General features: G+C 31.2%; 1 protein-coding gene across 2 annotated transcripts in view; it reads left to right on the top strand.

Moving 5' to 3' along the window:
• Positions 1-17701, top strand: part of LOC132740484 (secretin receptor-like) — a 138321-nt gene that overhangs the window by 57300 nt on the left and 63320 nt on the right. The window contains exon 2 of one of the 2 annotated variants that reach the window (XM_060728391.1): positions 6892-6933. The gene's annotated coding sequence lies outside the window, so the exon portion shown is untranslated. Of the gene's footprint in view, positions 1-6891; positions 6934-15766; positions 16223-17701 lie in introns of those variants that run through there. The other variant, XM_060728392.1, reaches the window with a different exon arrangement.

The raw sequence follows: 17701 nt of genomic DNA on the forward strand, positions 1-17701 counted from the left end.
TGTCTTAAGCAAACAAAAAGCGGACAGTTAAGAAAATATGGCAACACATCCGACACAAAATGGGGTGTGTTTATGTATGTTATTTGTCGTGCCTTGAAATAGTTGCCTTTTCGCATAAATTCGGGTTTGCTTTTTTGCTTTTTAGTATTTATCTTTTCGAATAATTGTGTTTATGCTTTTTTGCAATGATGCTTTCCCGCATTTTGCATGTGCACATGTGCCAAATGCCAATGTATGTTAAGAAAATGACTTTAATTGTAACGTGCTTACTAACTGCAATAGTTTGAAAAAGAATTAACATGTTTTCTATACAATATTATGTTATTACATAATGTAAGCTCTCTCCATTGGTACTGATGTGTGCTCGTACAATCCGAACGCAAAAATGCCATATAAATAAAAGGAGAGAGCAACATTGCTTCTATTCGACAATGTCTCATAGCAAAAATGCGCGAAAAGCAACAATGTGATAGTGTGGAATTTGAACAATATGAATTAAATCATGAAGTGACAACAAATTTTAACTGAGACAAAGATTGAATTCAAAAATACGTCACATTTTATGTGTCTTATTGTCGACGTATTTGCCGTCCTTTTGTATATTCGATATTAAAATACATTGAACAAAAACTCGAAGAATTGAAGACAGGATAATGTTTAATTCTCTACGTTTCTTCGCATTTACGGAATATGTGGCGAAATAATGTATTATTTTGGCGTAATGCAGCCACCATCGTTATAATGAGACAGTTGTACGCATTATGCAATAAAAATTTCACGATGTTTTAAATTAGAGTTCTGTCTGGGTTTATTTGTTTGTTTGTTTGCTTGATTGTTTTTAGAGAAAAGAGAATATCATACAGCGGCTTATAAAGAGCACTTATATAAAAAACAAATACAAATGAAATATAAATAGCTTAAAAAGAACAGTTAAATTTAAATAGGTATTAGTTTAAATCATTCAAGTTTCTGTATATTGTCTTTTAGAGTATTCGACGTTTATATTACAGCAATAAATTGAAATAACATTTTAAACTATCTCACGAGTAAAAATAAACACACACTCACACATAACTTATACGATTGATATTTTACTAATATATTCAATTAGTTTTTGCACTAAGTATTTTATTATTCTTTACAGTATATAGTGATTTATGTTTGGAGTTATATACGACCAATAACCGATGTTTCAATTACTTTCCTTGCGATGATAACACTTAGTCTTGTGCTTCGTCGGTTTTTGAATAAGGTTACGTATGGACAATCTTTAGTGGTTGAACAAATAGCGTTATCATCATCATTTTTTTGTACTAAATCACTACGTTTTATGAAGAAAGCAAATGGAATTCAAAACCTAGTACAAAAAATTAACGTCTTATCTGATAAAAGCTGTCTAATTTTTCAATTAATCAGCTTTAAACAAGGAGAATTGTTTCCTCATGATTTATTTTCATTTCATTTTAGATGGGATTCATATAATTATTAAACAATATTGTTAAGATTAATTGAAATTTTGACTTCTAATTAGTGTATCTTTTAGAGTAAATCGCTTTGATCATTTGGTGGTGTAAGGTAGGTAAATAAACCAATAAATGTAATTAATACATCGAATCTGTTAAGTGTTATAATCGGATACCTACGCGCAGTTTACAAAAGGAACTTTTTATTTGCGCATATTTGCTAAAATATTTTATTTATTTAATTTGAATGAGAAAAAAGATTTGGAAAGTCATTATGAGATTGTAAATCTGACAATAAGCATCAAGGTCAAACACGCTTCACGTACTTTATCCCTACAAAAGGGAAATAAGGCTGTAAAAGGACATTTGTCATATTTAAAAACATTTTTTTCATTTTTAAAGACGATAAATTGTTTGTTTTTTATCAATGTCGTGTATTCAGGTTCAGATGTATCTATGTAAAAAACAACTAAGATTTCCGTCGCAAGTACATGAGCTTTTACAGCTTTGATCATCTGTATACCTCTTAAGACGGTGCTTACAGGCATGAGAGATGTTGCACTTTTACATTATCTCTCATGAATAGACTCGATCAAACCCAGTCTGCAATTTTCATAGTATAATGTAAAAAAATTGTTTTTGTTGCCTTCGAGGGATTACCCTTTTTCTACTTAATTAAGCGCATTGTTCCTTATTCTGTGAGTAAAATCTTGTTATAATGACTCAGCTACTTGAAAGACATGCTGATGAAATGATCCTTGTACTATCTCTGGCTCTCGCATGTATCCGAGCAGTTAAAAGAACTGTTACGGGGGAATCTTTATGCTTTTGCATAGATCAGAACGATAAAGTTATCAACTTTTATGGGGTGTGTTTTTATGAAAATGAATCTATCGACTTTTGATTTAAAGAGGGTCGTTCTAAAAGATCATGTTACCTAATATAACACAAATGCTCGGAAGTTCAAGGATCCGAATTTGAAAGTGATTAATATGACTTGCGAAAAGAAAAATTCATAAATGAATGTGTCAAATCTAAATATGACACATTTTTCCCTTTTAAACTTTACGCCAAGCCTGTCTATTATGCTTTAATGAGGAGCGGAACATTTCGTCAAATTCATATGAAACGTGTTATCTGCTACATGTAAATTATGCTAATTTGAATCAGTAACTATGAAATAAGGTTATTTTCAAAAGGAACAAAGGATCACTGACATGGTAACACTGTTTCATAGCATTCGAAATGTACTACAAGAACGCCAGAATTTTACAAAACGATTATTGAGCGTGCTTACATTTGGCGATACATAACGTTTTGAAAATGCAACACTTTCTTTTTCAACTGTAATAAAATGTTTAATCGGCAAACATACTAAAGTAATTTTTAAAATATTTGATGTTTACTGTCCGTTTAGGATAATTATTAAATGATGTAGCGGTCAAGTCCACTATTACGGTGTAAAACAATATCATATTGTGTTTATTATCTTTAGGCACGCAGGCTTGATATATGAATTAAAATATCAACAAATTAATCAACTGTCAGCGTAACGTAGTAGGTAACGTTGTCAGTTATTTTTCTAGTTAAATATCAATGCAGGACAGGCTCAGATTGTACTTTTTTCTCAAAAAAAATTCTATATATAAACAATCAAATACTGTCAACTGACCCCATTCTTACATAAATTTATACAGCAAAATTGTTTTTATTAACTTTTCGAAATATGATTATTGTGTATTATGTAAGTAAACTAAGCTAGAAGACAACACAATATTGACTTGCCTTGCGATTCAACAATAAGTTCTTACTTTAGCCTACAATTTTAAGATCGATTAAAAGCTTAAATTGAATTACAATGACATGTTAATATAACCGGACTACCATTAAGATATCATGTTTCTTTAGACTGATGAAAGATTATACAGTTGTTAAAGAGATAAGACAATCAACATCAATTTTCGAAGTTTGATTGTTCATTGTTGGGTTTCTATGTACGGAAATGTAGGTTACAATGTAATGATTTAAGAGTGCTTTGTAAAAATAGGTGTCAAGATGATCTTTTTCAGCTTTAATCATATATTCACGATCCGAAAATAATATCAATGCTTCGAAAAGAAATTAGCATCAATCATTGTAAAAGATAAAACATAGATAAGAGGTGCTGTGTTTACTTAAGGCAAAGTATTTAAGTCAAGTCATTGTAGGATTACTTTGCCATGGTCTAACAAAAAGACAGTATATTTGATTAGTCACATATTATCTTTAGAAAAATGTAAATATATGAACAATGAAAAGTGTATAGGCAAATACCTTTTCATTGGCATATTGAATTCTTATGAATGCGATGTTGTACTTTTAATATAAAAGGTTTCTTTGTCGTGTATATTCAATCCAGTACTCTTTTTACACAACAATCCTCATTTCCTATTGGACATTTGTTTTTGACTTGTATTTCACCTTAAATCTTGAGAATTTTGTCAATTTAAGAAATTAAAAATGTATTCGTAACTATATTATTATTGTTAAACTGCAAGTTTTGTTTTCGAAAGTATTACTGCATACTTATAATAGTGGAGAAAATGCTGCCAAAGGGTTCGTAGTATCCAATCTATCTAACGATAAAATATGACCCTCTTTGCAACAATAGTACAAATCATCCCTGAATTGAATACCTGACATGTTATTTAAGCCGTATCCGCTTTTCTTTGAACAATAAAGTATATAACAAAATACTTATTAATAAAACCATTAAATATGCCTCGGGCATCTTATCCTAGCACTATTTTAAACTGTTGATCAATAAATTGCAGAACTATGTGAAAATATTAATGAAATAAATGTGGAATGGAGAAAGAGAATATCTGAAGCTTAAATTGATTTAAAAGTTGTGGTTTGTGTACCAGAAGATACTGAAAAAGTCTATGGTGTTGGAGTTATAAATGAGATTACATGCTAAGATTAATGCAACCAAATTTATTTTCGACTATTTGTAGGAGAAATCCGTATTAATTACTGTATGGCAAGGACTCCAGATCAGATGCGTAAAAATATTAACATTGAGTAGAATGTCAGATTGTATTGATGTATTTATGTATGTTGTGCAGTCATGTAGTTTTTCCTAGTTTTCAAGTTACTTGTTCAATACTCCATTTCCAAATAGAAAATACACTCATGTTACGCAATCTTTAAGTATCGTTAGGAGAGTTAATGAGTGGTTTCTATGAAGCACCATCAATATTCCGGTCTACTGACTACCATACATTATCAGTCTGCCTTATATTATAACATTATTTACCTACCAAATGAGAATTTATGTGAAAGAATGCCTTTTGTATTGTAAGACATAAGCAGTGTGCAGGTTTTGAATGAAAACGAATGCTGTTTTTTTAATATTTGCGTATGATTTAAATGATAAAACCACATAACGCATAATAACTTTGTGGTTGGTTTACCTGCGTGTGCACCATTGAAAGAAAAAATATAATAATGAGAGACTTTATAAGTTTTTTTAATATCATTTTAAGGAATCAGTATCAAAAGAAAACAACTATCATATAAATGTTATTTTTGTAGAATAGGAATGAAATATCAAACTGAGCCTGCAACATTTTAAATTTTTCTTTTTTGGGCATACCTTAGGGAATCCAATTTTTCTCTATTCTGCATATAATTGTAGATACAAACTGCATTAACTTTGTCTGTATAATGGAAATTCACTTGAAAACGTGAAACCGTCAGGTGAAACATTTAAAAAATTAGTCCATAAAACACTTTTTCTTGTTAAATGTGCTATATAATGTCAAATTCATTTTAGGTTACACTTTTGTCAAAATACTACTGTAATGAATACATTTTCTTAATAAAAACAGGTTTGATCAATTTGCACATGTTTTGTTTCATTATTTGCATATATTTTTAATGTTTTTCTTTTATAATTTCAATGAATTTAATGAATTGCAAAGTATTGGAATAGATTAAATACGTCACTTGTTTTCTGTATTTTATTTTCTTTAACAAAAGGATTTGTAATATTGTATTGATATTTCTTCCATAAATAGAGTACAACTTTATGGGATTCGTATCAAAATATTTACACAGATCCAACCTATGACGTCATTTGGTATATTTGTTTTTTTCCAAATCAGACACTACATTTTTATAATAACAAGTATATTTCCCTCATCCTGTAAATTCTGTGTAATGCCCGCCCTTATTAAAGAAGTATTATATTTTAGTATGAACTGCTTCAATTTAACCTTAATCCAAAGTGGCTTGAACTTTTATAGTTTTTATTACAACTGTATATGAAATATTTTTTAAAGAACACAAATAAATTTTAACAATTAAATTGTCTATACTCATACTGTTACAAAATAGTTATAAAAGCAGTGATAACTTTCTATTTTACGCAAGACATTACGACTGGATTATTTATTGATTGATTGAAAAGAAAGTAAGTGATTTATTTAAAACATTTCTGCATTGGACATACGATGTACCAACTTTTCAATGTATCATTTCAGCATGAAAAGTGTCTTATCAAATACTGAAAATCAAACAATTATGCAAATAATGATAAAAGCTGTTCAATTAATATGGACGTTGCATCTTCGCGGACTAATAATATTGAATTGTAAGAACTACTTATTACATAGTAGACACCCTTCTAAAATATGTTATACAATACCAATGTAAATATGCTTGTTTTAGTCGGGAAAAGTATTTTTCACTTAGTTTGCCAATATAATTTTAATTATCAAAACACATATTTTATTTGAACAAAAACATCTTATTTTGAAGCAGATAGGCACTCCTAATGGCAAATTTTAAAACTCTTTAATTGGTTTAAGCATATTAAATTTGAATATCATTACCATAACTCGTATATAACCCGACATTATGGCATCCTTATTGATGTATAATTTGTTAACGTAATTAATTGCAAAGCGGTTATGTCCTACAGTTTACTAGCAATTAACGTTTCAAATGCTTAATTGTTTGGATTTATCGCAATAGGGAATAATTCCAATTAGCACATAACCGTATTCATTATCGGTTACTTAAGATCATATTGAACAACATTTGTTGCTATGTTTTGAGACAGTAGCCATCTATTGAAATGTTTATTTACGTCAGAGCTTTTGCGTACATTGGTATGACAAACATTCATTCGATACAGTAATATTATCCTTTGGGGAATGACTGATTCTGCTTAGCATTTTTACACAAATGCACGAATATTCGGACACAATATATTGTCAAAAATGCAACCATGTATTACAAGCTTTACAAGCTCAACTTGGATTCGGAAAGAAGATAGAAGTATCGTGTAAACATTTCATTAACTTAAAACTAAATTGTTCAAAACAACATCTTTATGAAAATTGCAGAGTCTTGTATTGAAGATCGATTTTTTCTTTTTCAGACTGTCAATTATTTGGATATACCATACTGTATTAGCTACCAGGTAAGTCCAATAAAGTTTCTTCAGTTCGATATATCCCTTCATTACATTATACAAAGAAATGTTGAAATAACGTTAAGCCTATCAACATCTTCATTTTACAAGCAAATTGATAGTTTACTTTATCCCATACAATATATTTGTGTATCTATCTACTAGTATTCATTATGCTTTTATCAACTATACTCTGCGTTTCATGGAATAGAACAAACGTGTCACATTTAAAGTTCCATGAAAAAAGCGATGTATGCATAAATGTGCAGAAGTTTTCAAATGAAAAACAAATCGCCTTACAAGTGTTTAAATGTTTAAAAGTCTGCTTAAACCGGTGCTATTGGAAGTAGACAGTAGCCGGCATTTTTATCTACAGTCCATGTACAGGCTCCAACCGAGCCTAAAAATTTTGTTTTTCAATTTTGCAGTCCTAGATGTTCTTTATGGATTCCTTTTTATTTTCAAATCAGGAGAACTATTATTGAACAATTCTTTTATAACGAGTAATTAACATGGACAATGTTATAGACTTCAATTTATTCCAATTGAGTTGATTTATATACGACAGTGGTCTGTGTAAACTATAATGTGCGCCCTTAAACACAGGCTTGGCAAAATTCAATATTATACAGGAGAAAAATGTATAAACTATTTCACACTAGCTTGACAATATTTATCCTATTGTTCAACACAATATTTTAGTTCTATAGGCAGGTGTAACTTGCTTTAAAGAACGTCACTAAAGCCACATCAATATAAAACCCAATGTTTGAATAAACTTAGGAACTGTTGATTTAATATATTTATTATATGTCCTTAAATTAACGGAAAAGGTCATTCTTGTGGTCTTCAAAATTGTTTTATTATTTATAATAAGCTAATAAATATAGAAAAGGTTTTTGCGCTTCTCACTAGTAAATAGGACGTGTATGTGTTCTACAGGTCACTTCGACAGTGTTTAAGCTTAGGTACACAACGATTGTAAAAACCAGTAAACTAAAAATTCTTTTTCCCATGCTTGCTATTGTTGATAAACTTAAAATGTCTACCTCACGATACACAATATCTTGACAATTTCTTTTCTAAAAATAAAAAACTTACTTTGTTTGTTTACCAAGTTTTTAAATCTTCTATTTGATGTTCTCCTTCATTTACCTAATGTTGATCCTTTCTGTATTTTATTTTTATTCACATGTGTGAACGTGTGTGCGTGTGTGTGCGATTTGGTGCGCGTGCGTGAGTGCATGTGTGTTAAGTACCGTTATGGTTGGAGGTAAACAGCATTCTATCTGATTGACTAAGGAATGGTATTCATAAAGGTGATGTATTTTGACTATAATGGTAAGCATGCTTGCTTAGAGTTCTGTGTTTATTTTATCCGTGCTATTCTCTTCCATTTGGCGTGTGAATGTGTTTTGCCTCTCCTCGACAGATGATTATTATTATCATCTAAACGCCAAACGGTCTTGTTGAGAGGTGTTATATCGTATATGGGCAAAATATGGAATTTCAAAATACATTTGAGCCGCGTCATGACAAAACCAACATAGTGCGTTTGCGACCAGCATGGATACAGACCAGCCTGCGCGTCCGCGCAGTCTGATCAGGATCCATGCTGTTCGCTATCAGTTTCTCTACTTGTTATAGGGTTTGTAAGCGAACAACAACGATCCTGATCAGACTGCGCGGATGCGCAGGCTGGTCTGGATCCATGCTGGTCGCAAACCCATTATGTTGGTTTTGTCGTGACACGGCTCATTTACAGAATTAAACACTTCCAAACTCGCTGCTTCATTTAATGAATATATATATTTTTCAAACGATGAGTAAAAACGTATTTGTTATAATATATTTAACATGTGTACACTGATGTGTATTTACAAGGATGTTTATTTATATGATTGTTTATCTACACTGATAACGGGCAATTGCATCATTTAATCAGTTCTTGTTCGTAATATCAAATCATTGGTTATAAACTGATTCAATATTTTATTTGCTTTTGTTTAACAAGTGAAAGCTATTTTGTGTGAAATAAGCACCGTCAGCTTGCTCTTTGATCTCGAGGCAGTGTGTTTTCTAAAACCTGTTTTCAAACAACATTTATGGTTATAAAGTATGATATATAGTGTAATTAGTTGATCATATTTATGTTATTGAATAAGCAACCAGATATCTTTTGTAAATAAATACAATGGATCATCTTGAAATGTTTCCTAATCGTCTACCGTTTGAAATAAGATATTAATGGAAGCTGCTGAGTTCTTTTCAATTTTATTCAGGTAAAACAGAAAAGTGATTGATGGAATTATCTATTTATATGTGTGTAATTCCTTTTCTTGGATTGATCGTTGAACAACTTTTCAATAAATTAAACCAATCGCACTCAGCACTTTATCTGGAATATAAATATGTATGTTTTTAAAATGGATTTTCATTAGTCAGTCGCAAAATTTACATTATTGCAACTGCAAATTGATTATATTTAAACGCAAGCAAACTTGTGACTATTTCAAATTTCCTTTTAAAGACTCACGTGGTATATGACATGAGGGATTAGTTTGTTTCCAGATTGTATCAACGGAATGGTTTACTATTAAACCATTGCCTAGCGTCTCAGTTTTATGCATTTTCAACCGGTTTTTCAAAAGTCTTATTTTATCTGTAGTTGGTTAAATGAAAACAATCTTTCCTTCAATAAATTGTTTTTTCCAATTGTTCACAACTTTATATTTACTATTTCATTAAATGTTATTCATATTAAAAGGTGCATAAAAATGGAACTTTAATCAGAAAATATATTTCCATTTGTTTCTATTTTTCCCAAGACCCCACTTTGAATGATATGAAGAAATGTTTCTCAAGTTATTTCGTTGTGTTTTTTTTTTTTATTTCTCACCTCCCCCACCTTCCCCTGTCCAAAGACCCCTTTCCCGGCTACATTTTTCCTTTTGTTTGGTATTTTTATTAATTTTTATATATTATTTATATCCCTTGTAGGTTTCTATGATTTCCTATTTTGGATTATCTATTTTCTATTTTGAATTATCTATTATAACTACCCGTCCGTGATTTTCCCTCTCCTGTTTTTATTCGGATACAGCTGAGCTCCTTACTGATCGCCTGATGTTGCTGTTTTGTGCAGGAAAAACCGTTTATTGAATGACCCCATTCTTTGTTGATCTTTGTTTTCATTTATTGAATTGGTATGACAATAAATAAAATGCTACAATATATTTTAATGTGATTTTTTTAAATCGTCAAGTTTGAAGAAAAAAATATATGTATATTTCATTTTGTTCATTCAAAATGACCGTGTTAATTCCATTTCATTTTAGGAAGGTTTTAAATGTAACACACAGTTGTGTTTTACCCTTTTATTATAAAAATATATTTGTAATATTCATTGTTTAAAATGCATCGACGTTATTGATGGGTATTGCTCTGTCAATAAGAACAAACTTTTGTACCACGTTCATTTTAATGCTTTTTCAACAAGATGTAGTTTTCTCCCGTAACAATCGGATATTCAAAAACTCATACTATTCGTTTCATGGGATTTCACCGTTCTTTTCAACAATTTAACAAGTTCTCTCGTTTTAATAACTTTATCATTACCACACGTTATCTTGGAAACGCCAATTTCTATTTGTTAGTCAAATATTTGACCGGTATAACAATTTCAATGACAATGTATCTCGGAATATTATCAAAAATGCTTGCTCATCCATCTAACATGTTTTCCAATTTCTCGCAGCTCACATGTAATCCAATTTCTCCCAGATAGAAAATATTGTTTTTCATTTGTTTAAGTGAGTATGTGTTGAGATATCAATAGATTGCTATATGCTACATAATTATGTAAAACTTATGTCTATTATTGAGTTTCACCAATTATTTTTTGTTTTGTTTTGGGTTTGTTTGTTTGTTTTTACTGTTGTTGTTTTGTTTTGTTTTTCATAAAAAACACATACATTTTTTACTTGGGGGACTATATGCCGCTATTTATTGACTAGCACTAACGTGTCATATTGAAGATGCCATGATAACCGCCATCTGACACATCTGCGTATGTTTCAAAATTTAATTATTTTCCAGTTCATGTTCTGCTTGAGCCGGTACTAGGGAGTGGGGACGGTAGCTTTCAATTTCTAATACTGTCCATAAAAAGGCTCAATCAAACCGAACCTGCAACATTTTCAATTTATTTTTCCGCTTTCTTTAAGGTTTCTTTTTTCTCTATTTTGAAATGCCGCAATTAAAATAACTAAAACTAACAAACCATCCATCCGTTTGATTTATAGTGAAAAGCAATCTTCTCCCTTTTTACTTCTATCTGTGTATATATTACCAATAAGCGTAGAATTTAATTTGTCGGCAGGCTTTCTATCTTATGCTGTGCCATCGGCATTATTAGTAATGTAATTTGCATCCCTGTGTTTTGTAGACAGTGTCCTACAGCCTTTATACAATTATTTTGTATGAAGAAGCTGCGTTATTGAATTTTTATATTTCCTCGTGAATGAGTTTCAGTCTTTATGAATTTATTTCATTCCCTTAAAATATGTTTTCGTTGGCAAAGACCGAGAGTATAAACTTTTTAATTTTTTGTTAGAGTTTTTGACATTTAATGAGCAAAAATGGAAATCTTTAAGAACGTCGAAAATTAAATATGTTGTAGCCTCGGTTTTTTTAGCCAGCCTGTTGGACAGAAGTGGTAATTGCAAGCTACTATCAATGCTACCTAGCACCGACAGAATCGAGCATTCAGACAGGAAAATGGCGAATTTCGGCTTAAGAAACATCCGCAGGTGTGTGGATCTAAAGATGTGTGATAGCTGACCGAGACTGATTTCTTTCTCTTTCTCGGGTCTTCCTTATAACATTCCAAAGCATGCACATTATATCTAATAATGATCAAGAAAATGAAAATAAATCTGATAATATTAAACAAGATCAACAAGGAAAGGCGGCGTTCAATGAACGCAACCCCCACACGACCAAACAACAAGAAGTTCAACCAGACGAGACGACGTTCACAGATAATTCCGGTAGGTCTATCCTAAATATGTATTCAAATGATTCTCATAAGTTCAAGAAAATAATAGTGAATGTTTGGTTACAATATAAATATTTGTTTTATAAGTTTTTCCTTCCAATAAGAATGACAAAATAGAGAGAAATAGAATCCTTGAACTAAGTTTATGGGGCACTTCAATAAACAAAACTAGATGCCCCAGAAGTTACAATGCTATTCCCAAGACATTTGACCATTTGTGCCAGAGGTCCATTTTCCAAACACATTTGTTTATTATAAACGAAGACTGGTCATTCTTAATATAAACATATCGTGATGGACTCCAGAAGTGAAGTGATTTATTAGAAATGTAATAAATCAAACAATTTGCGTTTATTTATATTGCTTGCTACTTGACATCATATACATTTGTTTCACTGACCTATTTCCTTTCATTTATGTACAATTTCTTGAACGATCGATTCAAGAAAGGATTTCTATATCGCTCAATTTACCAGCAATAACAAAACCTGAAATAAAACCAGACATATGCCACCAGATTTTATATGTCCATATATTAGATTATACTCACCAGTTTGTTGAAATCGTAGACACCACAGCACACTTCAGAATATTCTAGAAAAAAAAATTAAATGTCTTGTATCGCTGATGGTTTCATTGATGATATTACCCTTTGTGACTGAAGGATTGCCTCTAATGGTGAAACCATCAAAATGGCAGTCATAGTTTATCCCTGCATGATCATAAGAGGCGACTAAATAGGTTCTAACAACTGGAGTCCGTGCATCTTTTAGCTCCAGCACGTCAGCTGGCTATAACCCCTGGTGTTGCTTTAAGTTTGCAAAACCCGAGGTTAGCCAAATTCAACTTTCTAGTTTTGGCGCCATATGATCTTAAATGTGTTGCATCGTAAAACAAAACAAAACAAATCATTGATGCTGTCATACTGAAACTTTTTAATGATGTTTGAATAAAATATTTACAGCCCTCCTGTTTCTCTGTTAGCTGAATCCTAACTTCCAGTCATTTATTGCAATGATTTATTTGTTATTTGAGTCAAGATTCGCAATAAATCACCAAGAGCTGTTGACACGTTTAGGTTTTCTTGTATTTTATATTTATTTTCAAAATAAACAAATAATTATCCTAAAAGGTTTCGTATGGTGGCTGATTTCTGCCATTCGTGTTTTCGCCCCGCGGCCCCGCCATTTTAATTTGTTATTTCTCAACTTTTTGCTTATTTTGCTTATTAGCGTGTTTTCGCTCCGCAACCCCGCCATTTAAACTTGTTAATTCTCGACTTTTCGCTTGGCGGGGTCCTGGGACGAAAAAACGCTAATTAGCGGGGGCGCGGGGCAAAGATTTATTTCATTAAACTTCGCCCCGCGCCCCCGCCGTTTTATTTCTTAATTCTCGCTCCACGCCCGCGCGGGTCGAAGTTTTATTTTGTTAAACTTCGCCGCGCGCCCCGCTTATTAGCGTGTTTTCGCTCCGCGACCCCGCCATTTAAACTTGTTAATTCTCGACTTTTCGCTTGGCGGGGTCGCGGGACGAAAACACGCTAATTAGCGGGGGCGCGGGGCGAAGTTTTATTTTATTTAGCTTCGCCCCGCGCCCCCGCCGTTTTATTTCTTAATTCTCGCTCCACGCCCGCGCGGGGCGAAGTTTTATTTTGTTAAACTTCGCCGCGCGCCCCCGCTTATTAGCGTGTTTTCGCTCCGCGACCCCGCCATTTAAACTTGTTAATTCTCGACTTTTCGCTTGGCGGGGTCGCGGGACGAAAACACGCTAATTAGCGGGAACGCGGGGCGAAGTTTTATTTATTAAACTTTGCCGCGTGCCCCTGCTTATTAGCGTGTTTTCGCTCCGCGACTAGACTCGGATGCTGGATGTGATATTATATTATACTGGAAAAATAAGTGTATGTTGAAAAGTGAAACATTTATTTTTTTCAATGAAATATGCATTTGCTTTTACCTCCCGTTTGTAATATTTTCTTTGCAAGACTGGAGAAATATGTAAGTACAACACTATTAGTATTTTATCTAAAGAAAAACGTGTTGAGTTTGGCAAAATACTGATTATTCTCTAGAAGAAATACATATTTTATATTAAATTTCGTTAAAAGGGAACGCATACAGATTTATTTCGTTTGTTTATTATATGTTGTGTTTTGATTTTACAAATTTTCTATAATAAGTGATGAAAACAAATAACATGTTTGGACAACAGAGTCGGTTAATGTCATCAAATTCTCAATGATTTTGATGTATTAATTTAGCTGTTTGTAAGACAACTATAAAGAAACCGGCAAATGTACTTTACAAACGCGACCGATCAATAGCTGCACTGTTAGCTACTCATTCATTATGAGTACTATAAATTTCCATAAAAAAAGAATGGTTTTCTCATGGTTGAAAAAAACGGTCAATGTCATTTATTATATTAAGTATGGCAAGGCTAAAAGTAATTAGCTTTGGAATGGTTCAAAATGATTAATAATCAACAATCCTATAAAACGTATAAAATCATATTTTATTTTATTTTTCCATGATCAGTTAGCTAGATATTGAATGATTTATAATCAGCTTCGCATGTTTAACTTGTAATTATAATGATTTATTATAAACAATGTAAACTATTTACATATCTGGTCAAATGGTTGTGTGTTACTGGGGATAATTTGTAAACATTCACCGGCGTTTTATACCGTTTTATAGAGATAGTTCATGTATTGTGCATAAACTAACAGAGGCTCCCTTTTTGCTAGATTTTTTTTTATCAGACAAAACTGAATCCTTAGCCTGCTGGCGGCATCTGTTTCTACCCATAAAACATGTGCTGACTAAGATCATACTGCACTTTTCGCTTTTTACATGAGTGCACCTCTCGCTATTTACATAAGAGCACTTTTTGCTTTTTGAAATTTTCAAAGTTACCCTTAAAAATAATTTATGTTCTTGTCCAGCATTTCCGTAATAAAATTTGGCATCGCAAGTGTGATAAAATTACAAAAGTGTGGTTTTACGGCTGCATTTATTTTGACTCATAAACTATATCGTGCGCTTAAGTGATCAAGAATATTAATAAAAAATATTTGAAAAAATATAAATATCTTAAACATTGACAAAATTAAATCAAGAATTTTAAAAAGATTTATACAGAAATATTTAAACAATTTATAAATCTTGGACGGTTAATCAAGAATTTTTAATACGAAAAAAGGATGCCACAACTTAATAGTTAATTTTCCTGAATATGAGATTTGCTTGTATTGTTTATCTGGTCATTTGGAATCATTCGTTCCAAACATTTTTAATTCCATTTTATTTAGAGACTCCGTGCCTTTGTGATTTTCCAAACCTAAATAATATGCTTTTCCCATTATGGTAAGACGTAAACCAAATTGTATCTGAAACAGTTAAGAGAAGCAATCCAATTTCTTGTTTTGGAAGCTATGGATAGAAATGAAAACAAAATCAACGAAACTAAAAAGGTGTCTGTGTTAATTTGATACATGGCATGTTGTAGACGAATAGAGTGCTGGCAAACCTTCATCAAATTCTATTTAAGATAAACATATATTGTTCACAAGATATACAGCTTTCCTCGTCATAGACTCCAATTGTTTAATGGTAGAAACGAAAGTTACTGTAAGATATTTTATTCTTAACAATAACAGGTACGAGAGATGAACCGCTTCCAATACAGTGGAGGTAAATTGTTAACTAATCACAGACCTACCGTAGAGTTACTTATACAGTGGCTAGCTCTTGATGTCTCAATACAAGTAACTAAATTCAGATACGCTGCTGCTGGTAGCATATTGCTGATTGTTTTATAAAAAATATTTATTTGAAAATGATTGCATTGGATTGGATAAATTGACTGGCTAGAATAGAATGGAGTTTCTAGTAAAATGTAAACTATCGCAGATCTGTCATAAAATGAGATTGTGACATTAATTCTCTGAAAAGTATTACAAAAACACACTGTAAGCAAAGGTGCTGCTGAGGCAGTGCATATGGTGACAAATATCTAATCATAAAAATAGTGCAATGATAATGAATGGATTAAGTGACAGGCGGCATCTAAAATTCGACTTTTGTTTGTTTTAAATTTGACTTTTGAATACACAATTTGACTATAGGAATGTTCAATAACATGAAATAAAGTTTTAATCGATCTCTAAATATAAATATATTTATTATGGCATGGAATAACAATAAATTTGAACGGAAATAACAATATCTCCTATGGGTTAGTATAGTTATATTATCATTAATACATGTTTACTACCTGATAAAATGTAAATAATGTTATACATGGGTAATGTACTATAATAATATTGTTTAGATTAGTTTTATTCTAGCATTTTATTCTCTGTTTAAAGGGACTCCACTGATGTTTAAAAGCCAAACAAAACATAAAATTTAAATTTCTTACAAATATCAGCTGAGGCACTTAAAACAGAAATTTTTTCCCCTCCAAATAAACAAAAGACATATACCCAGAAATAAATTGAAATTTGTACTTTTGTGCTATTTTCATCCGATTAAAGTGAAAACGTTGCTACGTTTTTCATTTTTTGGTCGTTTTTCACAGTTATAATAATTATTCTGGGAAAATGGAATGAGCGAGTGATATGACATTTCGCACACAAGTTTTTGTGTTAGACATATCTGAAATGATATATTTTAGTAGAGTCCCTTTAAGTTAAATAATTATTTTCTATAGGATCCAAATTTCTGTTGTTGGAGACTAACATCGACTGCATAGTCGTTATTATTGTTATTAGTATAATAACGTAACACAAACGAATATGTGTTTACATAAATAAAAATATAAAAAAGATAATAAATAATAATAATTTTATAAAAAAGATGAGAACTTGGTCAGTTTAATATATAACATAGGCATTTTGAAGTCATAAAGTAAAAACAAAAGGACATCCATGCTGTTGAAGGTATTAACGCACAATTAAATGAAATGCTAAATTTCGAGCTGAAATAAAAAAAGAATTAAAATGTTTGTACATAATCATTGTTATGTTAAACAATTTATTATTTTAACTTTTGTATTTTTTTCTTTTGTTTGTTTATTATATGCATAACTTATGAAATGTATGTTATTGATTGGAATACATGGTGCATCAACTTTAAAGCATCAGTAAAATTTAAAATCGTATAACTATATAAATTCATATTTCGTTTTTTTTCTTTATATTTCTTAATTTGTGAAAAAAATAATCTGTTTGGTGATTGGAAATGCACATTTGCGGCAAACACAACAAATAATAAATGACAGTTATAACATATTTTTCTGTTTGCTATTGCACATAATATATAACACATTGTTACCCAAAATTCGACGGCAGTTTTGTGATTAAGTTTAGCTGTATACTAGACAAATAATGGTAATAATCAGAAGGATATCTTTCCATGCTGTTGCCCTTGCTTTTGAAGTATCCTAATTATGTTATTCAATACTCATAATAAGAATGAATCGCATCAGGATTAAGGTGGTGGTACATATCGTGGGGTATATTGAAAATTCATAATTATATCATGCCCTAAATCACTCTACAAGTGTCGCATTTTGATAACATTGACATTATATTTGATTTATCTCTTCATTTCTTACATTCTTAAGCATATTTTAATACTGATAAGTATTGGATGTCATCAATGCAAGTCTCTCTTTTTTTGTAAAAGCACTGTGTACTATTTCTTTCTTTAA

This window comes from Ruditapes philippinarum, unplaced genomic scaffold, assembly GCF_026571515.1.
Source record: "Ruditapes philippinarum isolate M1 unplaced genomic scaffold, ASM2657151v2 ctg550_1_1_1_1, whole genome shotgun sequence".
Taxonomy (NCBI): domain Eukaryota; kingdom Metazoa; phylum Mollusca; class Bivalvia; order Venerida; family Veneridae; genus Ruditapes; species Ruditapes philippinarum.